The sequence below is a fragment of the Motacilla alba genome, chromosome 3 (assembly GCF_015832195.1).
Source record: "Motacilla alba alba isolate MOTALB_02 chromosome 3, Motacilla_alba_V1.0_pri, whole genome shotgun sequence".
NCBI classification, from domain to species: domain Eukaryota; kingdom Metazoa; phylum Chordata; class Aves; order Passeriformes; family Motacillidae; genus Motacilla; species Motacilla alba.
This window is the reverse complement of record NC_052018.1, coordinates 31,662,086-31,687,721: the sequence shown is the minus strand read 5'-3', so window position 1 is coordinate 31,687,721 and position 25,636 is coordinate 31,662,086. Positions and strand designations below refer to the sequence as shown.

Sequence of the window (25,636 nt, the reverse complement as noted above, 5' to 3'; positions counted from 1 at the left end):
GATTATCAGCATAATGCAGCTGTCCTAAGGACTGACCTTATGTTCATTGTACCTAAATGTGCTTGAGCTGGGTCATTGTTGTTAAAATGTATGTTTCTATCAGCAAAATAAATGAGAAGCCAGTTCTCAGAAGTTTTACCCTGGCAGCAGGATGGAAGCCTGTTTGTTGTTGGAAATGCATATCTCATAGTGGCCCCATAGTGGTCGTGTAATTTAAGGGAGGAATTGCTTAGTGTGATTTACTTTGTCTTAACTGACAAAAGCTGTTTGATCAATTGGAGAATGAATTCCACTCCTCCCTGCCACCTCTTTTAAAGCTGTTTTCTGCAAACAAAAAAATCTAGTGCGCATGAATTTTTAAGAGACTGATTGTAAGTTCATATGCAATGTGAATTCAGCTACGAAGGCAGAGATTTAAAGAATGCACTTACCCTGTGCTAAAACCCTGTTCACAGATTTATGTAGAATTGTCTCAGACGAAAAATATTTGTCCTAAAGAAGGAATGAACTAACTGAGTCTGTGCTGACTGTCTGTGGTGTTTGACACTTAGTCTGTGGATGCTGGGACTGCCTCAGGGAGATGAGAATGTCTTGCTTTAGCTAAATAATTCTAGTTGCATCCCTGCATACTACATAAATGACATCAATACCACATCTTAGCAGTGGATGGATTGGATGGAATTAAAATACTCTGAAGCAACTTGTGCTTGGTGATTGAGAATGTAACTGCCTGTGAAATGATAAAATAAGTTAAGTATTACGATGGAAGAAAATTCTTAAAAGCAAAAAGTAACACAGTGTACATTTTATTTCATAGCAAGGGGCACACTAAAGCACTAAACAGAAACACTCTTTGGCAACTATCATTGAATGTGATAATCATTATTGTGGAATTACTAAATCACTATGGTATCCCATATCTAAGTCTCAAAAAGAAACTTTGGAATTACATTTTAATAAGGGCATATCCTGAGAAAGTAATTTTTTTCATAAGAAGGCTACACAATGAGAAATAAATCTGAGACAATATGATTTGTACAGTCTTTGTCATCTTGACATTAGAGTGAAAGTTACTGCCTCTTCTCTTTAATGAAATATCTGGCAAATTAAACTGTGGAGAAATGAAAAATTTGACCTTCTGAAAATGTAGGGATGGCAAAATCTGGGAAAATGCTATGGTAATATTGACTCTTTTTTTGGTTTCATTGTTGTTCAGTGTAATGTGTGGTTATACAGCTTCCCTTTTTTCACACAATTTACTTTTAGCCAAGTTTTTTAAATCAAAGGACAAATTATTAGCCTGATAACTGTCAAATGAAGTGACATTTGAACAGTCTAATAGCAACTTCAAACTCGAACACATGGAGTTGTGGTTTTACATACATCTGTCTTCCTTTCCACTTCAAAACGGAGGAGGAGGAGGCTAAAATTACTCTTTTCAACAGGTGTCCACAAAGAAGCTCTGGGATTTTCCAATCAAATCTGTGGAATATATAATGTAGCTATTCAACAGATGGTTTCATATTTGAAAGATAGCCAATTCTTCTAATGACTACAGTGAAACCAAGGTCGATTCTATATCAAATCAAAAAGTAATTTATGTTTTGGCGATACACATGGTGATTTTTGTGGAAGACAAGTAGACGTAGCATACCTATTTATTTTCTCCCTCATACATAATTTTGATTTTGTTTATATTTACATAACTGTGGTATGGATGGTGCCTTTCATGGTGCTAAAGACTCCCTCCAACCTGAATCCACTTTCAGACTATGTTGGTGGCTTTTTTGATTTTATTATAATATTTTCATAGTTACGGTTATTATGTATTATTATTATTTCATTATTAAATTAATTTTGTTATAATTTTAGCTGATCTAGCCCCAGCTAAAGTCACCATCTTAACTGAGTGTTTTCATCACCTCAGTCTTTCAGTCTCTCTGTAGAGGATCTGATTGTTTTTAACACCAAATTCAAAGACTTGAAATTCATCTTCAGAGCTCAGCACTGTTCTGTCCCTGCTTATGTATGCCTGGATTTTCCTGAACTCCTCCTGCTCCTATGTGGTAGATGATTGACCTTTGGCTCTGGTGTTTACTGGTACATCCTTTATGCTACTGCTTTTACTGAGCTTGTTGACACCTCATGGCATCTGAGTTTTCTGTAGTGCTGCTCACTGTCACACTGACACAAATGGAAAGACTAAACATCCATATTAATACAACTGTGTCAGCCAAAGTAGGATTCCTGAAAAACCGGATGTGCTTCCTGGAAGCAGCCTGTGGACTAAGCATTAAAATATTAGGAAATCTCCATTTTGCTGGTATGCCCTGTTTTGCTCCTCTAGGTTACAATTTCACCACTATAGCCATTTCCATAATAAAAGCTTCTTATTGGTAAAGGTGTATCAGTGAAACGCCTCCTGATGCAGGATCTTTCTGCTGGCAGACATTCCACACATACTTAATTTAAGGCTTTTGGTAATCTTATCTAACTCAGTTCAGGTACCCCCAGGCAGAAATTAAAAATATGCCTCAGAGCTGTCACAAAGGTCAGGATTATGCCACTGAATTCAGAATGAGAGCTCCTTTGAATTTAATAAGATCAGGCTTTAGTATTCAGGAATTAGCAGATAAATTTCTGGTCCCCTCAAGAGCATTTAACAAAAGATATCATCTCTATTTCTGTCCAAAGATTTTTTTTCTCAGAGACATTTTACTTTTCTTCCTTTCTCAAGGTCTGTCGTTGCAGGTTGCCCTGTTATTTAAATGTATAAACTGAATTTTGGGCAGGGGTTTTGTCCTTTTACATAACTAAAATGACAATTGGAGAAATAAAGTGAATATTTGTGAAGAAGCTAGATGAGACAACACTACAAATGAGAAGGAACTCCATCTATTTATACTTCCTATTTCACCAAAAATGTTTAGTATATAAAACCTAGGATATGAACTGAAAGCTAGCAAGATAAAATAAGGTTATTCTATTGTATAGAAACATTTGCATACAAGAAGTCCAAATGTCTAAACTTTTCAGCTTGAGGTAGTTTTCATTTTTAGCCTTTTCTGTTTTCCTTTCTCCTATTGTTTTCTACTGAAAGTTGTTTCCTAATTTTATACAGAATATTAGTAATTATTTGGGGATTACAGGCTTTTCTTCATTTTGGAGCATACTGGATAACTGAGAAAACAATCAATTCATAAAATATTAAGATTTTTTTCTTTAACCTCTCTATTTCTACTTGGTAGACAGTATTTGTGCCAAGCTAGTGACACTAGAACTTGTAACATGGTCCTGCAGCTGTGCTTTGAGGTGAAGGGCAGAAACAATTGTGCTGGTGTTCTGTTCACGAGAGACAGTGGGAGTCCCTGATCGTGTTGAAAATGTGTGATGCCTCATGTATTTTTGAAAATCCTACATTTTAGGACACTTGATTAGATTTTCCCTTTTATTTTGGGTCTTTACACCTACTCCTCCTGCTTCTGCAGATAATCTGTACTTTCTATATTACTTTTTTATTCTCAGCATCATAGTAAAATAAGTCCTAATATAAGTGCAAATAGAAAATCTTCCTAAGTTGGGAAAGCTGTGGTTGTTTTTTTTTTTTTTTTAATTCAAGATGGCTTGGCCCTGTGATTCTCATTCTACTTTGTCCAAACTATCTCTCTAAACCTTTTCTACGAGCAAAGCATGAAAATTGTAGCTGTAATGGTCATCTGTAATATTACATATACTGTGGCATCCTTCAGAATATTTTACACACTGAGAAATACAGAGAAAATACAATTAAAAGCTTAATTAAACCTTCATGAGAAATGGGAGTATATGTGGTCATGTGCACATGACTTTTGCAAGGAAGGAAGTGCTTTTTGGCACAACAGAATGCTTTGCTGAAGGAGTGGGACAAACACATCCAGAGCACAGGGAAATAGGCTGGAGCTTGCACTTTTTCCCTTAAATGGACAACCCGTCTGGGTGCTGTGTGCTGTCAGAGGCAAAGGGGGGTGTGAATCCAAAAGATTGCTGCACTTTGTCCAAGTGAGTTTCATTTCAAAACTGATTAAATGACAATTAAAATCCTAATTATCTAAGATGTCGCCAAAGTCATTCAGATATAAACTGGTGGGGTTTCAAAACAAGAGCAGAAACCTCGATGAATTTGCACTAAACTTGCCCAGTTTGATTTACACACACTTAGAGCTCTGTAATACAGTAATGATTACTTTCTTCACTTTTCCTTTTTGGGGAAACGGTGACAAAGAGTGTAATGTTTTGTGATTTATGCTCTTCAAAAATCTGTTCCAGTGCATATGTAAAAGTGATATTTTGGAATCTAAATCCATTTTCTATCTGAAATCCACAGTATTTAGAGGCTTGTGTGTTTGTGGGAGGGAGGTATCTTAACTGACTAGTGTGTTTTGGTTGTCGACAGCAAGAGCTACAGCTTCGCTAACAAACTTAATAAAAACCCAACTGATAATAAATGGATTTTATTGCAGTAACAGAATAGGGTTTTTTAGAAACTGGGTTTAAGGCTGTTCCTATTAGAAAAAAAAAAGCAATTGAAAATGAAAGCTCATGTGTCCTTGGTAGAAGAATTCTCACTAGTGTTTATCAGCCTGCTTGTGTTTTTCAGAAAATATAAAGGAAATGAATGCAACAGAAAGCAGAGACTGCTTGCATCAGTGTAATCGAATTGCTGCCAACTTGCCTTGTTTATCTAAGAGATCTCTGTGAAAATAAGGTCTTTCCCACACAGGCATGAGTCATAGGATGTAATGCAGCTAAGCAGACTTGTTTCAGCTTTCTAATGCACACAAATCTAAACTAACCTGTTTTAGTGCCTGCTCCTGCAACTAAATGAGATCTAACTTGACAACAGGAAGGGAGAAGTAATGGTGAGTTCATGGTGCTATTTCAGTGCAATAACCTGAATGCTAAGGAAACGATGCAATTTCCATTTATTGGGAAAACTGCAGTTACTGTGACAACAACTATACACTGAAAAAAACATACACAGTTTATCCTCAAGTTCAAATTGGTGAACACAGTAGAAAGGGTATTCATAAAATCTCACACTATCTAGTTATGTGTCCCAAAGAACATTCTTACTTTTAAAATATATAATCCAGACTGTTCAAAAAATAACCCTTTAAAAGCCATATGCAAGGGCATTAACAAAAGGGTGGGAAAGAACATGTGGTTAATGATGACTGGTCACTGTTGGGCTGGCTAAAATTAATTAAGCATCTATTTCTCATGCTTTATTATATATTATTTTTATTTTTATTTTTATTTATTTATTTATTTATTATTATATTATATTATTATTTATTTATTTATTAAAAATATAAATATATTTATTATTATATAAGTTACTCTATTCCTGTGTCTGTCATTCATACTTATCCTGAAAATCTCACTTGTCTCACCATCTGTAATTGCAAAGCCTCTTGGATCTAAGGTAAAGGTTTCAGTAGTTCTTCTATAGTGTGTTATTTCTCCTTTTATTTTTCAACAAGGACTTCTGTAAGGAAAAGAAACATACATTTTATTCCAGTAGATAAGGATTTCAGTTCCTCAGTCTGATAAAATTCTTTAGAGAAAATGATACATTCAAGTTCTTGACTCTGGGCAGGAGGTGGCAGGAAGGGAATGATGCCATGCTGGATGTCCTCAGGCATGTCAAACGCAGTGCAGCACAAGATGTCCCTGTGCACAGAGGGACACACATGGCAGCAGTGCTCCTGAGTGCCAGGGCAGCCTCGTGTTCTGAGGCAGCTCCCTGTGGGAACCACTGCTGCTTCAGTGGCACGAGACAGAGGCTGGAATCCCAGGCACAAAAGGCATCAGAGTGCAAATAGTAAAAGGCAGGGTCACAGTAGCATATCCTCTGCCACTTATTTACAGAACCATAATTCGGGTGGGAGGAGCTGGCAGAAGTCATCCAGTCTCCCTCAAAGTGGAAGCATCTCCAGACTATGATCAAGTTGCTCAGGGCTTTGATTATTTTCATATATCTTGAGTAATTTTAATTTTAAAATATTCTAAGGTCTCTCATCTTTGAGATCTTTGGATTAGAAAGTTTTGGACATGGCTAGCTATGGAATATTTTGCAAGAAATGATAATCAGAATATCAAAGTACATAAAACACTGAATAAAAAATGGCTTTATAGTAACAAATCACAAGTCTTTGGCACTTTCAAAATTGAAAAAAAGTCCACCTGTAGTGGGGTTTTTTGTTTGTTTGTTTGTGGTTTTTTTTGTTTGATTTTGTTGTGTTTGATGTGTTATGTCCTAAAATATGAATAATAAGGACAAAAAAAATCCCGTATGTAATATTTTATCTCAGTTTACTCCAGCTTTTGGAGTGCACACCCTCTTCCTTCTGCCTGCTACATTCTGCTTGAAAGCCAAACATTTACGTTTAGGCATAGCTGAGGTGCCAAAAACAATTGTTTCTGCAAAAACAATTCTGAAAAATGTTAAATATATTCTATCCAGGTAGTCCAATAAGCTGCAATGCTAGCACTGAGAATGTTAAGTAATAGGAAAGTAAGTATCTAAGAAAGGATAACAGAGATGCTGCTTTTGAGGAAGGAAAGTCTGGACACTGTTTCCACTGCTGAGTTTCCTTTTCTCACTGAACATCTCTTTCCAATTGTATCCTAATCAGGAGCAGAGTGTGATGCACATATGGCAAACAGGATTCCTAGATGGAGTTCTGATTAACCTGAGACTAGCTTGGGCTAGTTTAAAAAAGCCCAACTCATGGAAGCATCTAAATTTATCTGTTAGTGACTATTGTAGCATGAAGCAAGGACAAAGCAGAGGTCTTGTGACACTCAAAGGGATCTGGCAGTCAGTCTTTCCATATAGGATTTCTTATATATAATAAGAACCCTGGAAGACTGGTAGGCTTCTCTGTAGATAAATAATGTTCCTAACACTGGAACTTTAACTAGAATATTGTCATCATCTGTACATATGGAGGGAAAAAGGAGAGGGAATTCTTGTAGTTGGTGGTGTACAGAGGTCTCAGATCCCATTGTACTCCCAGCACTGGCTGCAGAGAGAACTGGAGGAGCTGGTACACACACACTTGTCATACACCCTTGCAGCCTTTTTAATAAAAAAAGTTGCCACAAGCTTCAGTGGGCTTAATTTAGTGAGAAATGTAGTGAGATTTAGGAAGAAGAGCTCATGCTTTGAAAGACACCAGAATAGCCTAGGACAGACAAGAAGTGCTTTAGCAGGAGGCCAGGAAGTATTTTAAAGCTAAACTCTAAACCTCTTAACCATGAATTACCAGGTAAACATCTTTAACTACCCTGCCTTGTATCCATATGGGCAGAGGTTTCAAAAGTAGCTAGTGGGTTGGAGAAAAAATTACCTAAACTGATTTTCCTTTGCTTTCAGAGAACATACTCTAAAACCCCAGATTATCGTGGAACAGCTTTTTATTAGAACCATAGAAGGGGTGCAATGTAAGTATCTTTGGTACAGAATTGCATCCATTTGCAAATGAAAATTTACAGAACTTACACAACAGGATTGAACAGCTGTGGTACTTGGGGGCCCAGGAGGAACTGTTCGGAGCCCTCTCTGTGATAGTGACACAGCTGCCTCATTCCAAGGAAACAAACTCCCTGCAGTGATACAAGTTTCTAGCCTCTGGTCTGTATCACTATCAGCCACACAACCTTTATCACTACAGGTCCATGAGAACAACTAGTGGAGTGCTAGAGAAAGATGTGAGAGCTGAAGACAGTGTAATGAGTTTCTCATCTTAGCACAAAAGAAGTCTAGGAAAATAAACAGAAATAAACTGAATAATCCACAGAAGTATTCAGTGAATACACTCATCGAAACACAACAGTTTGTAACAGTTTGTTAAGGAATTGGTAGAATGGCAACAATTCTACAGGCTGTTGGTTTCAGCTCCAAAAATCCCTCCAGGAGAGCAGTGAGTGTCTAGAAATAAGGCAAGCATAATTGCACACAAGGAGGGTTAGTTTACTTACCACCAGCACTAGTTGTGTAAACAAAGTCTAAGTCACACTGCAAGAGTGTGATTGAACTGCAAGGCTGAAAGAGTGGCAGCACATCTCATGGATTCCTTATTCACCAGAAGCACTTTGCTAAATTCAGGTTCCCTCTCCAAAATATTCACATGATGTTTGAGTTTTGTCATTTAAAATAATATTGCCTTAAAATGTGAGGTGATAGTTGTCATACCAGGGAGGAGAAATGCTGGTTAAATTGCTGACTTTCACATCACTGACTCCCTGCGTGACGCTCAGCAAGTTACTTTTCCACTTTTAATAACAACCTGGAATGTTACAAGAATAAACATAGTAGTGACTTTGACACTCTGAGATGTTGCAGTGTTGAACATCATGTCAACAGCTTTGAATAAGAAGACTTAAATAGCCCTCCTTAGAAACCAGATTCTGCAGGGAGAAGTAGGAATAGAAGTTGAATTAGTCTGCCTGACAAGAATATGTATTTTTAGAGGAGCTCCCCGGAGGGAAGCTTAGCTGTGCCCTTAGTTGTAGGTCACAATAAACCAGCCATACTGGTAAAGCACAGCAAAGAAAGGAAGGAGGAGGACCCGGGATGTGACCAGAACAGGAACAAAACCATACCAGAATAGAAACCAAACTAATGTCAATACTAAGATGTTTCAGGAAAGTCAAAACCATTCCCTCAGGTTCAGTTATACCAGAAGGAATTCACTGGGTAAAGAGGGTGCTGTGAGCTTGTGAGCTTGTTGTTATTTTGGGAGCACTCAGGACAAACTCTGTAGTACAAGGAGGAGACCACTGGGAAAAAATAATCCTGAAGGAAAAAGAACTTTTGAGAGAAGGTGTGAGCCAAATGTCACTGCCCAAATTATCTGGTGTTTGGAAGCTCTGGAGCCACTATGGGGCTGTGGGGAGGGAGGAAAAGGGAGCACCTGGAAAACAGAAATGTCCTGTAGTGCTGCCTGTCTCTTGCAAGCTGAGCAGGTAACCAGTGTCTCCAGTCGTGCCTGCTTTGTTAAAGCAATGGTGGCAGCTCAAGTGACTCTTGCTGACTGGGATTTTTGATAAGAACTTACCAAGGAATTAAGCTGCCATAACATGGCACTCAGCTTTAATTAAAACCAGAGAAAATTGGAAGAAAATACTGTTCTGATGTCTTCAAGGAAGTTGAAGTCTCTGATATCTAAATGATCTGGTGCCATGATGCTTTAAAACGTCCTGAAAAACAGCTATGGAAGATTTTCTTGAGATTTTGAATCTGTGTGGTTGGCAATGCCAGTGCACAGAGGGGATCGTGGGTTTGGGAGCGGGGCAGAGTCTCACCCTTACAGATGTGCCACTGCTCAGAAGAGGCCTTGCAGAAGAGGCTGCTGGGACACAGCTGAGGGCAGAGTGTGCCCTGCCATGGTGGAACAGCAGTGACAACTGCACAGGTGGCCTCAAAACCAGCCCAGAACAAAGCAGGTCTGGAAATAATTTCTTAGTTTAGTTGTGAGCTTCTCAGGCTGAGGAGAGAATGGAGTAATAAATGACCCTTCCTTGGATTTCATGAAAGGGAGCTCAGGTCTTTATTGTGAGGGTTCCCCTGAAAAAAAGGTGTGAAATGTGAGAACAGCCACCCACATCCTGGGTTTACCAGCATAGAAAAATGGTCTGCATGTCCTGCTCTGCTGGGAGAGGAGTGAAAGCTGTAGTCCCCTTTTGGGGAATGACACGGGGAGTGGTTGTGGGAAGATAAGGAAAAGTCACCTACCAAAAGAATGAAAAAATCAGTCTTCTGGGGCAGTTATATTCAGATGCAAGAAAGAGGTGTGGAAAGGAAAAAAAAGTTTCTTTTAAATGATCCTAGTTAATTTCACTTAAAAAATAGTGACCTGCAGTGATGACATTTAGAATGCTCAGAAGAAGGAAAGGGAGTTGCATATGTACCATGTACTGAACTGTAGCAGCATTTCAGCAAATGCTTTGTCATTGTAGAGAGTGGAGCTTCTTCCCATGTGTACAGTGGTAACAGCCATTCTCTTACAAAAAACTCACACCATACTATGGCAGAATATGAGTTCAAAAGGTCTGTTTAAAGTCTCACAGCAAATTGTAGCACATCAGGGGGCTTTTCTGGTTAGTTGTTGGTTGGTTGGTGTTTTCTTGCCGTTGCTGTTGTTAGGTTGTTTGGGGTTTTTTTTTGGGTTTTTTTAATTTAGGGGTATGGGATTGGTGGGGTTTTTTGTGGGATTTTTTTTTATTCTTTTCATAGTGAAAGAACAAAGTTAAGCCCTTAGGATTTTTAGCCTACTGTCTCATGGCTGAACCTAATATCTGATCTCTAAGCTCTCCTGGACAGCCTACTTCATTGTTGTTTTCCTGATATAAAAACAAGGGACCCTGAGAAACTGAGAGGTAATGACCTCTTCTGGGTGATCATTTGGATGCTTCTTGGATGAGGCAGCTTGAGATGCTTCAAAACAAGCTAGTGTATTTCCTCCAAAGGATGCATATACATCTCATCTTTGTGTGTCTAAGCTCCCCTGGCCCCTGTCCAGGAACATCCACATTTCCTGACTCATAACAACTGTACCCTGTCTGGTTGTACTTCATTAGCAGCAGCTTAAAAATCAGAGCAATATTCTGCTGTTGCGTAAGTTTTTCCAAGCAGTAAACAATAACACACTGCCACAAGCTTTATTGCATTTATCTTGGAATTCAAGATCCTGAAGACACCACTGCTTGTTATTATTTTCTTTAATGGCTATCCAAAAAAATTGTAAGATGCTGTTCTTTAATAAATACCTTTAGGATAACTTGGTATCTTAATAATTTAATTATCTGAAAAGGAAAAATAAATGCTACAGAAGCTATATTAAGCCAATAATTTTTCTTCCAGCTGAGAAACATAGTTATGATTTTTTATTGTCATATCAGTTTTTTTTGCTGTCTCAGAACTTGCAGAATAAAATGGTGAGGGCAAATTTAAAGCTACAGAAGCAGAAAACTATTTGTAGGAAAAATTAGAAATTAAAGGTTTAGTAACATACCTTTCAGTACATCCTATTCTAAATAACTCTACTTTACTTGCATCTCAAACATTTAAAACATTTTAAAAGCAGTAGCATTATCAACTGGCTCAAAGCAGCTTAGAAAATAAATGGTCCTTGACTATTACTGGAGTTCATGAAAAGAAAACTCTTGTCTGACTCTCAAATCTATTTTGGATCTACGGCTGCTCCACTCCCCTGCTTGTGGCATGATGCAGCTGCTATTCCTTTAATATTTTTGCTGACAGCTACAGCTGACAGATAACATTTCAGTTCACCCCAACATCAACTGTGTCTCGAGGCTCCCTGAGGCTGAAAACGCTGCCTGCCTTGTGGCTTTACCTGCATCACAGTGCAACTGTGCAAGTGTGCAGTCATTCACTGGTCACTTGTAATGGAGCAGCAGCCTCAGGGCTGCAGGCAGGTCGTGTGCTGAGCGCATCACCCATCTCTCATCTGTGAATGGTGCAGCAACAGCTCCTCTTCTTTCCCTTCATTCCTTCTCCCACGTCCTAAGAAAATAGGCACCTGAGCCTGGGAATAAAAATAATTTTGCATACGTAGCTCTGCAGTATGTCAACTGATATTTTACATTTTACATTAGTTGTCACCTTATATTTTTGTTTTAATTATATTTGTTACCATTGACAACATAAAAGTTATTTTATCCGTCTTAGTGTATAATTCCCTAGCAAACAGGCTTTGATTTCTTGGTTCATAGGAATTTTCATATCATAATCAAGCACTCAGTAATACTATAGTGATCCACCCACAAAAGGAACTGTTCACAAATGTGGGACTGTTTTTCTCCCTGAGAGAAAACAAGAACATTTATGGTGCTCCCAGTTGTGTCCTTGAACATCCATATCTGTTAGAAAGAAGAAGCTGGAGGAGGTCAACATGTAAGGTTGAGAGACAAAGAAAAATGAGAAACAGGCATTGCTCAGTTAGTCCTCCAGAAAAATTCTCAGGAAAATTAATTATGATATATCTGTACCTTTTTGATTGATAACAGAGTTTAAAAAAGTAAAACAAATACATGTTTTGCTATGTTTTATGGGGTTTTTTTTGTTTTGTTTTGGTTTTTTTTTGTTTTTTTTTTTTTTTTTAGGATTTGCAGTGAAATCCATTAGCTTTTGTTATGTGTCTCATCTATCAAAATTTAAAGAACAGGAAGACAAGTGGGAGTTTGGAACCATGAAAGAAACCCACCAAAACAACCCAGAAAGGAAAAGGTTTCAGTACCTTTTTACTACAGTATAGACATTAAAACATCTCCCAGGAAAATACTTTGTGTGAAATCTTTAAATACTCATGGAGTAAGGGCTAGCACTTGGGAAGACCCAAAGCTACCTGCAAAGTGATAGAGTTGGTTGGCTCCCTGCAACCCAAAACTCACACATTTTTGTTCAAATACCCATTTTTTAATCCTACAGGCAATTTGAAAAACAGTTTCTGTATTGTATGAATTTAAGACACTACTGGGCTTTGATGGAAAATTGAGACTTTTGGTGAAAGAAGGCAGAGAAATAAGTTTCTTAAAATTGTTCTACTTCCCTCCCCTAGTACCTCTGACTTCTTGTGATCTTTGTATGGGGAAAAAATATCAGAAATGGGAAAAGGAACTGTTTCTGCAGTTCATATATTCCATTTTCACTTCTTGTTTCTTTTCAACTTAATGCTGAATTTGACCCAAATCTGCTTCAGAGTACTCAAACCCATTCTTTTAGGCAGAATGAATTGTTTACTAGAGGAAATTGCCCAGCATAATTTCAGCTGCAGGCTCTAATCAGACTGCTGTGCTTCCAGTTCCCCTGTGGTGGGAATCCACAAGAGGCAAGCAGCAGGATGGTTGCATAGCTGTAACACCAGGGGCTGAGAAAAGCACATCCTTGAGTCTTTACAGGTAGTGTGAAGGTGTCCTAGCCCTTCTCTAGGGCCCTTGGGACCCAATTTATGGCTGGAGAATATTGGCATTAACCTCATATTCCCATTTCTCTGCAGAGAGATAACCTTAGCCACCACTGAAAACCATACCTGCCAATATAAATAAATAATACAGTGTCACTACACTATGAAGAAGGCAGTGAACCTCAGTTTTCTGTGTCAGGTGATGATATTAGATAATATAGTCTCTGACAGTTCAAGAAATACCTAATATATGCACTGTTGTGTTATACTGGATCCATTTGCTCTTCTTTGATGCAACTCCCCTTCCACAGATTTCTCAAGGAAGGCAAAACTTCTCAATTCTGTGCTGCAGTTCAGTGGAATCATCTGGTTTCTAACTCTGACAAGTGGCATTTCATCTGTGTGACCCCCCAAATCAAAACATTTTCTTCATGGAAACAAGCCTGCCTGAAACAGCTTGCATTAAAAATCTGCTGTAGTTAATAGGTCAAAATTCCCAAGGACATTGCACAAAAGTCTGGCAGTGTCAGACTGGTTCATCTTAAAAATGCTGTCACAGAGCATTGCAGGCAGGAAAACACAAACTGCAGACGTTATATTATTTTTACATTTTTTTCAGTGCTGCCAAAATAGGCATCATTTGCAGATCAAATACAGAAAAAAACTTAGCAAGTTTGGCTGAAATAATAATAAGGAATATTTAGAAATTTCTTAGAGCATGTCTGAAAATGTGTTGTGTATGTCAGCTCCCAGATCATGATCATGTCCTTTTTTCATGTATTCTCTAAGAAACCACAAAATCCACCAAGAATAAGATAGTGAAAGTTGGAACAGACACCACATCTGATGTTTTGACTACAAACAAAAATATATTAATTTATTTAATAAAACCTCTGGTTTTATTTTTAGCATCTTTAAAAATGTTTCTTTTAGAACACAGAAGGGAGGGACTGGATTTGTTGATAACCAGTCTTATCAACATTAGATGGTACATTTTGAGTCTCTTCAGTGGCTTTCTCTTAAATTTTCTTTGCAAGTACTTCCTTAAAGTCAAGGAAAAACTGGTAAAAATCAAGCTGTTCCATGAGATACTTTTATGCATCTGACAGATTTCTTTTATCTAGACAATAACCTGAAACTCTGTTAATGGTGGCACTTGATGGATTTCTCTTACCTTGAAGGTTTGCTTTACTATTGGTAATTCACAATATATGAAAATTTGAAGTATAAATGTGAGCAGATATGAAATGCTTTATCAAAACACTATAATATAACAGTCATGACAATTGACTTACAAATGAAATGTTAGGCTGGGATATAAGAAGAGAGCACATACTGCAGAGCAAGATGATAACAAAGCCCTATCTAAGTTTGCCTGACAGTTTTCATTAAAAATCTAGTCTTATATGAAGCCCAGTTGTTTACAGCTTTGCCAAACTTCAGTTGTTCAGGCAGGATGTCTGGCTGAGTCTGAATTGTTTTTGGAACTTTCAGCTAGAATGCTTTGAGCATTTCCAAGAATTAGTTGAGAGAAAATTCTTGTTTGCCCATGTGAAAACAATCCCATAACCATTTTGCTGAGGAGCTTTAATGTCTCTGTGTTCCAGAGTGATCTACTGAAATTCAGCCAGGAAATTGCTCTGTGGCAGCAAATTGACTTTTGCCATTCCTGTGAAAATTATGCCGGGCTTAGAGCCACCGAACAAAGCATTTCACCAAGGATATCTTGGGAAAAGATACCTGGTAGAGATTGGTAACTAATTTCTCAGACAGCCCACGCATGCTGAAAGCTGTCCCAGTTCCTGCCATCTCACCTATTGCAGGTGACTTAGGCACGTGCCATTTCCAGAGAGCGCCTCTGCGCACCACTGGGTTGAGTGACGCTTTTCCCGCAGTTTCTCCTTCACCTGGTGCTTCAGCTTACAGCTCAAAACAAAATGAGATGGAAGTCCTTGCTTTTTCTGTTTCAACAATACTTCCTCAGCAGAGCCTATGCCATGGTGGCAAAAGATGTGTGTTTAGCATGATTGCTCTAGCTGCTAGGGAGGGTCACTGGTGAGGAACAGCACAGTGATCAGTCCTTTTGTGATACTGTTGTACCTTGTCTGTCAGGATTTCTTTGCCAGCAATAAATATTGGTCATCAACTTTGGTGTGGGATGGAATTCTTGCCTTTGGGAAGGCAGAGAATAATCAACACTCACACCGACACGTTGCCAGTGTAAATATGCTTTTATTAGGAATTTATCTCAATCTTCAGCTGATTCACATTTGGAATCAGAATTATCTCTATTTGTGTCTTTCTGTGGTGTGAGATTTGTGCCATTGCACTGTCTGGCATTCACCACTGCCTGCCAAGCAAACTGGACTTCTCTCTGGGTCCCAGCATCCACCTCAGCTCATCTTCCAGCCGTGAGCTTTGGAAGTGTTCAGTCTCCAATCCCCCTCTAATAGCTGCAACTTTCCAACTTCACCCATCTGCAAGGTACCACACTTCCTTGCAAAGCTGTTTTCTTAGTTCTTCCCTTTGGATTTGGGTACAGGGCAGGCTCCTAAGGCAATTTGCTCAACCTGCTTTGCTCTTGTAGAAACAGCAATGGCAGCTGCTGTTCCCATATTTTTACCATGCTCGCTGTTCCTCTTCTCCCTGCTGCAGTCCCCCCAAGGAATTCATTCCATCTGACTGTGCCATCTGTCTCAGTGTTCCTCACTTGCTTGCCCTCCTCTCCAAAGCCAGGGCTTTGCTGTTCTGCTGCTGTTCTGTAAAGCAAAAATCTGTGTTTCCACTTCTCACAGTTTGAAAGCCACGCAGAAACAGTTAAAAATATGTGGGTGACACAAAACAATGCCAGTGCTGGTTCTCTGACCCTCAGTCCTGTTGTCATTGGCTGCTCATACCTACATTATTAAACGTGGGCTTCAGAACAGGTTCACTATGTTCAGACTGCCATACTCTGGCTAGGTTAATCCCCAGGCAGGGCTAACTCCTGAACCATTCTAGGAAGACCCCTGGTTAGTCCATGCCAAAATTTTGACCAAGCCCTGGCACTATTTAATCTCCTAGTTTAGATGGAATCCTCATGTCACACTCACCTGAGCGCACCAAGTGCCTGGGATCATCTGAACAATCACATAAAATATTTCTGCATTACAAAGCTATACTACATTATTATTAAATCAGACTTCTCTTAGATTACAGCTAGGAGACTGTTTTCCAAGCATATTTTGAACTTCTAACACTGGAAAATTCTAGCATCGGAAAAAATTTTGTGACACGTGTTTAAACTGATTTTTTGAGTTAGTTCCTTAGGCATTATTTTAGTATATATTCTCTGTATACATCTTTTTTTTACTATCTACTTTCCTTTTTCTCATTTCAGTAGGTGAGTAAAAACAACACAGACAATTTTAATAAAGCTCAGGGATCAGTGTTTCCACCTGAACTACCTTCATTAATGAGCACAGCAGATGATACTTGAGTCAGATGAGTGGAAGCTAATAACACCTCATTGGGTCTTCTTAGTTCCTTATAGACAAACAGTGCTTAGAGCTACAAGCACAATTGGGCACATGATTTCACAGGGCTATCTCCTTTTCAAAAGGCAACATGTTAGCAAGAAAAAAAAGCCAACAAAAGAAGTTAATTTTAACCATATGTGGTTTTGGAGGACTGTTTTTTGTTGCACAGCAGTTCACCGAGTAACACAAAAAACTCATACAGGCAATTCTAAGCTCCATCAGGAAAAAAAACCCAAAATGTCTTGATAGATCAACAACTAAACTGTAAACAGCCAACAAACCAACCAGAAACTCTTCACCAGAATGGAGCACACAACTCTTATGTTTGTGGGGATATCAGGCCTTGCAGGGCCTTCTGCACTTCTCCATGCAAAAGCAGAGCATTGGAATTTGCAGCTCGTGAGGACTGACCAGATGAATTCCTTGGCCGTCCTCTCCTGTGAAAGAACTGTGGTGGTGCCTTAGAGCCCCAGGAGTTGCTCACTTCTGTAAGTGAAGCAGAACCATCCTGAAGTGATAGCATGAAGTGAAAATGACCACCCATTTTATTCCATAAGTTTTCAATGCCCTGTGTTCAATGCATGTTTTGTTAAAGTTTGAAAATCACGGTTTTAGAGCAAACCAAGAGACTTTCATCTGCCAACATGCCTTTGAAATCCTTCTCCAAGAGCTGATGAAATGATCTGACATAAAGCAGAGCAGAGGCTGCATTCTTTACAGAGCTTTGAGTGATGCATATTTTACCAACCCATCCATGAGAAAGGGATTCTTGAACAAAATGGCTAAGCGAGAGATAATTTTAAAAATGTGCTTAAATGGAATTTTAGTTGTGACATGCACCGTGAACATTGCTAATGATTTCAGATATAAGATTATTCTGCAATTAAGAAGCAACTCAATACACTTTTAAATTGTAGCTCTGAAAACATAATTTATGTTTCCATTACTTTTATCTTAAATAGTCTTTTTGGCTTTATAAAAATTTGGATACAGATTGTTTAAAAACTTGCAACTCCAGCACTAATTCAACAGAACAGTTTCTGAGAAACAACTGTTACATCAATAAATATAAATATCTAAATATACGTAAGATTAAGATCCTTCCTATCCAAGATATTTCACCTTTAATTTTAGGTGCTTGAGGCATTAGCGAAAGCTCATAAGTGTTATTGAAAAAGTGCTGTGACATCTGAGCTATGGTATGCAATTTGTTCACATGCTCAGCAACAAGCAACGTGCTCAGCCCTTCTTTTCTTTCCATGGGAAGAGTTGCTTTTGGATTTCATTTAAGGGTGAGGCAAGTACTTTTGAGATAACATTTTGCAGTTCCCTGCTGTTCTGTTCTTATTTGCAGGCTCATTAGTAACTGTTTTGCAAGAATAGTTTTCACATTTGAACTGCTTAGTAATGGCAGTAAATTTTTGTGGTTTAAGACTAACATAAGTCAGCTCCAGATACCTGCCGGGAGGTATTATAATTTTTTGTGTACCTCAGCTCAGGATACAGTTGCCTTTTGTTGTTGTATGAATTACAGTTTTGCTTCTAAAAATAGAAGTCCTTTGTATTTGAACAAAACAGTTCAATAAACCATCCTTGCCGAGATAACAGTATGTTTTTCATGTCAGAACTACAGTGCGACAAAAAGCCTGCTTTCAAGGGTACCAGCCAAGCCACAGTAGTTTAAAATAGCTGAGCATCAAGTCCTTCAGTTTTACTTCCATGTCTTGTCATAAGCAATCAGATGAAGAGAGGGGAGTCTACTGAATTAGTAGTAAGCCACCACTGGTTTTCCCAAAGTGAGGTTCAAGGCTTCTTTGTGTGACCCCCTGAAATTCAATCAGCTGCAAGGAGCTCTGCAGCATAATTAGTGGCAGCTGGGGATTGCATTTGTGCTCCACTCTGGGCAAGCAAACAAACCAACCAACACACAAACCAGCAGCTGAAAACTGCCAGCAGGGGAAAGCAAGTGCATGGCAAGGATTTGAAACTTCCCCAAAGCACTCTTTCTGTCTCTAGCTATTTTCAGTTCAAAAGATTGCCCTAATCTGATGTGGTTTATCTGGGTAGCAACCATAAGTAAGTATTTGTGCCAAGAATGTCTCTTCCCAAGTCGTGTTAACTTCTGCATTCATGGAGAAGTTGTTCTGTAGTTGTGCTCTTCAGTGTGTGAAGAACCATCCCGTTCTGTTTGTTGGTGGAGACTCTTCAAAGCCCATGTAAAGCAACAATAATCAGCAAAAGAGAGCAGGTGCCAGAATACGATAGGACCATCGACTAATTTTCTGCTAGAACTCTGTGGGTTTGAAAGGTGTCAGCATCACTCACCTTTCTGGCTCTCTTCCCAGACACAGCCAGGATGGAAGGCAGTCAGTGCCAGAGCCCTGCAGAGTTCAGATCCCTGAGCTGTGGATGACCAAGGAAAGCCAAAACAAATGCTCTCTGGCTGCCATGATGCACAGAAATCACCTGATAACTGAGAGATCCTTGAGAACAGATTTGTCTTCCACAGGAAATGAAAACAAACACAAAAGGAAGCATATAAGCACATGAAATTGTTGTCCAGGGTTCTAAACCTAGAGTTAGTATCATACGCTTTCTGACCATCCTTACACTGTTTCTCACTAATATTTCAGCAGTCATAGCAGAGGCTCTACTATACTTTGACCAGTCACAATAAGGACTTAAAACCTACTGTGCTGGAGATTCCTTGGTGAAGCTATGTCTTGTTTCTGACACACAAACATGAGCAAAATAATGTGGCCTGTAAGGATTGTATCAGAATTTCTCAGAATAATGTGTAAATCCAGAATCTAGTGTGAGACAGTATATAACTTTTTCTTTTGAATATGGATCAAGTTTTTTTCTTAAAATTAACATGGACATTTTCCCCTGTAAGAGAAAATATTTCAGAATATCAGTGTTCTGAAAATCGATCAGTCTTCATTTACTCATGACCAATTTGCTTCTGAAAGAGTTCAAAGCATGTGGACAGTTTCTGTTCAAATCAAGAACTAATTTTGCTTGAGACAAAAGGAGCAGTTTAAGGAGGAAACACGGCTGTTTTGATATATATGTGTCATGTGGACTGCTGAAGCAAATCAGGAACTTGAAAAATGCTTATCTCTTCTGATTAAATCCTTAATCATATATAACGGTGTCATGGTTCAATCCCAACTGGCAACTCAGCCCCATACAGCCACTCAATTCCTCCCCACAGAGGGATGGGGAGAGAATCAGAAGAGTAAAAGTGAGGAAATTTGTGGGTTGAAATAGAAACAGTTTAACAGGCAAAGCGAAAGCCACACATGCAAGCAAAGCAAAACCAGGAATTCATCCACCACTTCCCATGGGCAGGCAGGTGTTCAGCCATCCCCAGGAGAGCAGAGCTCCATTCATGAGAAGACGAATGCCATTGCTCCAAATGTCCCCCCTTTCCCTTCTTCCTCCCCCAGCTTTATATACGGAATGTGCCACCATGTGGTATGGGATGCCCCTTTGGTCAGTTGGGGTCACCTGTCCTGGCTGTGTCCCCTCCCAAGTCCCTGTGCACACCCAGCCTCCTCACAGGTGGGGTGGGGTGAGAAGCAGAAAAGGCCTTGACACTGTGCAAGTTCTGCTCAGCAGTAAGGAAAACCTCCCTGTGTTATCAGCCCTGTTTCCAGCACAAATCCGAAATACAGCCCCATACCAGCTACTGCAATTACCTCTATCCCAGCCAAAACCAGCACAAATAGGAGTAGGAACAGTCTATGATGAAGATCACCAGCAATGTCAGAGTCAAAAGCGAAACTTTTGATTTGTTTACTTGAGAGAAAAGGGTGTGAAGAGGCATGGAAGAAGGATGTTGAATAACAAGAGGCTAGAGAAGATGGATGGGTGGATGTTCCTTCACAATATAAGTGAATGTGCATATAAAAAAAAATTTAAATTAAGAAATGCATGCAAAGTTGGGTAGATATATGTAAATTGACTTTCACTGTCTTTGATTAAAGTCAGAAAGTTAGAATGCTTTCACAAGAATTTTTATGTAAGTTAGGAAAAGCTGTTAGAAGTCAACAATTCAGGTCCTAAGCCATCCATTAGCTGATGATGCTGATGACAATGGAGATGTGTCTTCCGTTCTTCCTGAGTATCTAATGCTGAATCTTGAGAGCTGAATTCAGCATTGCTCACAAGAAAGTGGTGAGAGATTGTTAACTAATTTTTAGACAGTGAGCTGCTAATAAAACCAGGAAACCTCAAGCTATGTTTTTGAAGCCATATTAGTTGAGAGTAGAGTGAATCAGAATTTTATATTAATTACCATAAGATATGATATTACACTAATTTTGGGGCATCTTCGGAGTAAAATTTGCCTTCACTGAGCTAGTACACTTTATATGAAGATAGCATGCTGGTATTTTCATCAAAATTTCAAGAAAGAGCTACAGGAAAGTGAAAATATTTGTAGTACTGTCATGGCTATAGTTTGGTCCCATTCACAGGGGGTCTCTGTGTGTATGTGTGTGGGTTTGCATTTAGAAAGAAGAACTTTTTATAAATGATTAATTTTTATGTAACTGTTTTACTGATTTTGGTGGAAGTAGATTTTTACAAACTATTTCTTTTTACCCAAGAAATTTTCTGCTTTGTAGAGTTCATGGGTTTTTACTTCAAGCTCAGCATAAGAAACCTTTTAAGCATGAAAAAATGAAGTATCTCCAAAACCAGATGACTCTGTTTTTGAAAAAAGTCTTCTCTCTCATGTGCTCTACCCATGCTATGACCAACATAAATTAGAAACAATCATAATTCTGTTCCCTTGGCTATATCTTTTGGATACCCTCCAACATAAAATGCATTAGCACACAAAAATGTTCTTGTCCTTAATTAATTTATAGCTTAGAGCAGAATACCATAAATAACAGTTGAACTTCAGCTGCAAAGGTTTTAAATCCATGGATAAAATATTTTACAAAAATTGTAATAAAGCTTAAACAGTTCTAGATGACAAGTAGAACTAATTATCAATAATCTTAGGAATTTTGGTGGTGGACAACTGAATGTAAAATATTTTTATTTTGTAACATATTTTGGTTCTACTGAATATATTGCCATTGTGGGAGAGAAAATGATTTCAAGTTTTATCCCTACCCTGAACAAATATACTTACTAAACTGAACTATTTGGTTAGAGTTATTGGTTTGGTTTGGTTTGTTTTTAAATAGCTTGAAACATATAAAGTATGCTGGCATATCTTGTTTTGAAGCATACATGATTGAAGTGTACAGAATCTGCATGAGATATTATACTCTATATGGCAACACAGGACTGGAAAGGATCTAATGGGTCATCAAATATATTGTTAGAATATTGAAGGAATCATGTTTTATAATCCCCTTCATACACTTAGCAAGTTCTACTGTGAGTGCATTTAGGAGTTTTGCTGCTGTTTCTCCAGCTGTAAAATTGTTCCCAAATCTCATTGTGATCTCCCAAAATCTCCCATGTGAGAACCTGTTTTTGGTTTCTCACATTAGTTGCATTCTGGCCAGTCTATGCCATTTGGTTCCACTGCCAACACTGTCATTTAGTTGAAATGGCTCTCCCATCTCCCTGATGTTTGCCTCTGTGATATATTTATACACAGCAACTGGATCTCTTAACAGCCTTTATTTTGCCAAGTCAAACAAGCCAAGCTCTTCATTCTGTCTTCTCATATGATAGGCTCTCCATTACCCCGATCATCCCAGAAGTCCATCTTTGTACCTGGACAAGTCTGAGGTAATGTGCTACAAATGACAAAGTACAACAGTCTTGCATAATAGGACAATAAAAGAAACCATAGCAAACAGAGTAATAATTTCAGGCTTGCAAGGATGTGCTGTGCCAAATATTTAGGAGGTTGAGTAAAGGTTTTGAATCTTCTGAGGGGATATTCATTAGAAATAATGTGGGTCCCCCCTTACCTCCCCAAGTTGTTGATTGACATTGAAGTATGAAAGGCTTTAGGGTTTCAATCAAAAGCTGGGAAATCAATGAAAATTTTTATTTGGTTGAGACCTTCAGCCACCATTGTATGCAGTTCATTAGATTTCTAAAAGTGATAATTGAAGAAATGGGTCTGGCATCTTGAAAGTTTGTTTGGCAAAGTTTTACAATTACTGACTGGGAAAATTCCTATGAACGCTGTATAATATGTGATGAACCTTTCCTGGAGAAGGCACAATTGCATTCACATGTTGCCCTTTAGAAATCTCAGTTACAGAGTTTGGAGGGTTGGAATTACCCCAGAATTACCTCTACAGGGTGTACCTGTTGGTGTGAGCCAATGGAAAGCAGAAGAGAATGTGGGTACAACTGATCCCACCACCTCCCAGGACCACAGAGAAAAGGATGTTTGGTCAAATCCAAACATCCAAACTGGTCTCTTGCGCCATAGCTTCTTGGAGAACTCCAGGAGACTCCTGTCTGCCAGGTATTGAGACTGTGATAGCAATCTTTTTTTGGCTGTTTTACTTGTAATCCTTACTGAGTTCATAGTTTAGTCAAGTTTCAAGGGGAGCTTCAGAGAGAAACTTTTTCCCAGTCATTCTGAGCCTGACATCCCAGTGCTTGGCATCATGATCACTGCAGAACAGGATGTCTCTGTACGTGTAAAGGAGAGATACTGGGGGAGCATATGTTTTTCTACAGTCCTTCTTTTCTCAGGACTAAACAGGCTGATTTCCATTTTTCTGCCCTGCGGCAGAAGGCCAAAAGAGCTTTTGTAATACCATATATGTATACCATAGGAAAAGGGAGGCACAGATTTAAGCTACTGCATGTACATATGAAGATCAATGAAAATGTAAAACTTTTACAACACTTGAACAAGAGCAAAGGGGAATCCCAACTGTGAATACAAGCAGTTAAGTAGACAATTAAAGAAGTACATGTCAGGGCACTGCAGGAGTGGCTGATTTCTGAGGACTGGGGATGGCAATCCTCTGGGGAACAGAGACCTGAGGGAGACAGGTGGGGACAGCCCCAGTCCTTGGCATCAGGCACATTCCTGGAGATAGGAGGAGCCCACGATGGGCTGAGGGCCCAGCTTGGTGGCCTCCACGGGCAGGCAGGGCAGGGTTGGGCTGTGTGTGGCTGTGTGGCAATCCTGGGACTGGGACTGGTGGCCCCAGGGGAACTGATGTGGGGTCCTGGGTACCTGGGGCACGGATGATAAATTAAATGGAACTGTAATTCTAACAAACACTTCTGATGATAACAGTCATGGTCAAAAGGTTGATTTGATAGTGGAAGCCGTCACACGCCTCCTGCCCCCGTGGGGGCCTGTGGGTCATGGGAAGGAGGTGCCCCTTCCTGCATCCCAAAGCCTTGTCCAGTGATGCTGACGGGGTGTAGGGTGCTTGACAAAATCAGCTTCATTTTGTGTCCCATTCTGACTAAATGTGCACAGCCAGACCTTCACAGTAGCCCACGAGACTGTCTGCCCAGGACTTGCCCTTTGTTGTACCATCCCCAGTGTAGCTGCTGGGGCTTGGAGCTTGGAGTGAAAAGCAGCTTTGAGAGCTCTTTGCTTTCCCTGGCTTTTCCTTTGAAAGTCCTGGGAACGGTGGCTTGTAGATCAATGGGAACATGGGGACTTTCACTGACCCCTTTCATTAGGGCTTCTTGGCAAACCTGCCAAAGAAAACTTCAGCTTTCTGCTAGGTTTGGTTTCCTGATCCATGCTTCACTGGGGGAGAGGGAACATGTGTATCTGAACAAAGAAAGACGAGAGGCTTTCTCCAAAACCAATCTACAGAGAATCAATAGCTTCTGACTACTCTGCTGAGAGTAACAAACAAAAATTATTCTGTTTAGCGCACATGACAAAACTGTCAACAGCTGGGATGGAAAAGGCAGCCTAAAAAGCTGAGATGCTATTGCAGCCCTGCTAGGTTTAAGTTGCTCTTGAGGGAAAGCCTACAACCAAAGCTTTGACTTTCATTAGTCTAACAGGGGTTTAGGAGCGTTTTGATGCACCTGTGTGATGTCTGTGAGTGAAGTATCAGCTGTATCAGTATTCAGCTCAGCAGCAAAATCTCATGGACTTCTTAATACAGCACAATGTTGTATAGTGGGGAATATTTTAAGTGCTATAGTGATATTCACCTTGACTCTTTCTTTTGCTCACTATATTTACTGTGTCATCACTTAATTAAAATGAAGAAGACATGTATAGGTACAAATATTATCTTGAGATATTTTAATGCCTAATGAAGAAAAAGATTTTCCTAAGAGTATACTATGTCTGCCTTATCCTGCTGCTTGGTCAAGTATTAGAGGATGGAAATTACTTAAATCCTATCTCTGTTCCGGGATGTGTCTTCTTGGAAAGATATAGGCGTCATTAATACACTTGTAAAATGACTTTAAAACAATAAATACTGGAAAGAAAATACCGTTAAGTGCCTATTTTAAACAATGTCTTCTGTGAACAAGGTTTCTGCAAATCATGAATAATGCCACTTTTGTTTGCTTACAGAACACCAGACTTCAATCTCATTTAGGCTGATGAAAATCCAGAGTAACATCTTTAAACTCAGAAGTAAAGGCAAATGAGGTCAGAATTTGACCCACTATGCCTTGGTCCACCCTTTTTGTATCTTAATAATTAGTATGTGCTTGTTGACAGCAAACTCTTCTTTCTTTCTTACATTGTGTGAATTGCATTGCAAATTCAGCTCTTCATTACAAAAACATGATTAATTTTCTTTTTCTAGGTCTAGATACTTTTAAAGACAGTAGTCTTGATTCTTTCTCCATTGAAATTAATGAAAAAAACTCTCACTGAATTTTTTTGAAGGACAATCCTTTCACAGGCCAAAGAATTAATTACTGTAAATCCCATGTGCCTCATACAAGTTATCTCTATTCTGCTTCTTGTGAATTGTCATGAGAGATATGATTCAGGGCTTGTGGTATAACAGTGTGATAACCCAAATTCTTGCACATGTAGGAAATGTTTTCTGCTATTCATAAATAAATAAATAGGTAATTGCTCAATCTTTTTCCAAGAAGTAGCTGCTGCTCAAGATTGAAGTTCTCTGAGCACATTTTTTTTAGAAAATGAAAATATTATCAATAAAATAACCTTCCTGTTAAGCTAAGTTTTCCTTAATACGT

General features: G+C 39.0%; 1 protein-coding gene across 7 annotated transcripts in view; it reads left to right on the top strand.

Moving 5' to 3' along the window:
- The window catches only part of FILIP1 (filamin A interacting protein 1), a 102,234-nt gene that overhangs the window by 1,099 nt on the left and 75,499 nt on the right, over positions 1-25,636 (top strand). The gene's annotated exons all lie outside the window — the stretch shown is intronic.